We start from the raw sequence: 869 nt of genomic DNA, 5'->3' as shown, positions 1-869 counted from the left end.
TTTGTCAATGTGTCATTTCTCTCTCCACTTGTCAATGTGTCATTTCTCTCCCCACTAGTCAATGTGTCATTTCTCTCTCTACTTGTCAATGTGTCATTTCTCTCTCCACTTGTCAATCTGTTCTTTCTCTCCATTAACCAATGTGTTCTTTTTTCTCCAATAGTCAAGATGTTCTTTAGTCTCCCTCTCTACTGATCAAAACGTTCTTTATCTCCATCTCCAATAGTCACGATTTTCTCTGTCTCTGTCCTCTCTTTCTCCAGGCTCACTCTCAGACTACATGAAAGACACTGTGAAGGCGGGAAAAAGTTTTGACCTGATCTTTATGGATGCCGACAGATCTTATTACCCAGAATACTTGAAGGTGAGCTGGGTGGTTGGAGGGTGCCACTGGATGGTTTTACTTTCTTTTCTTTATATCTGTGGCCGACAACAAATTTACTTGGCAAAATCAGGTAACCAATATCGTTACAAAAGGTAAATCAAAGGCTGTACTTTCTGTGGAAACTTAGGTCTTTCAATCTGAATCCATCCATTTTTCAGATATTCTACACCACCACAATAAAAACTTAGATAAATTTGGTTATCTCTTGCTTTGGTAGCAAGTTGGGAAGGCAGCACATCATAAAAATAAACATGTTGATAATAAAGGCATCAAGAACAATTGGCAGAGACTTAAGTAACTTTGAATATCTGCACAAAACAAACGTTCTAAAAAAAAAAAAAGCGGAAGTAATGCTAAATGACTGGAGCCACGCACTGACATTGGTCTTGGAATTTAAATTATCTACCCGCAGTAAACGATGCATTTCCAAAAAAGCAAGAGCAGAAAGATATAGAAATTTATTAGTACCAACTGCAGTGAGGTT

At 37.9% G+C, this 869-nt stretch overlaps 1 protein-coding gene across 1 annotated transcript in view; it reads left to right on the top strand.

Annotated features, from left to right (window-relative positions):
• LOC101847135 (O-methyltransferase MdmC) overlaps positions 1-869 on the top strand; it is a gene marked incomplete in the record, with an annotated part of 10,769 nt that overhangs the window by 6,980 nt on the left and 2,920 nt on the right.

The sequence above is a fragment of the Aplysia californica genome, unplaced genomic scaffold (assembly GCF_000002075.1).
Source record: "Aplysia californica isolate F4 #8 unplaced genomic scaffold, AplCal3.0 scaffold00484, whole genome shotgun sequence".
NCBI classification, from domain to species: domain Eukaryota; kingdom Metazoa; phylum Mollusca; class Gastropoda; order Aplysiida; family Aplysiidae; genus Aplysia; species Aplysia californica.
Note: the sequence above shows the minus strand (reverse complement) of the source record. Positions and strands in the feature narration are given on the sequence as shown.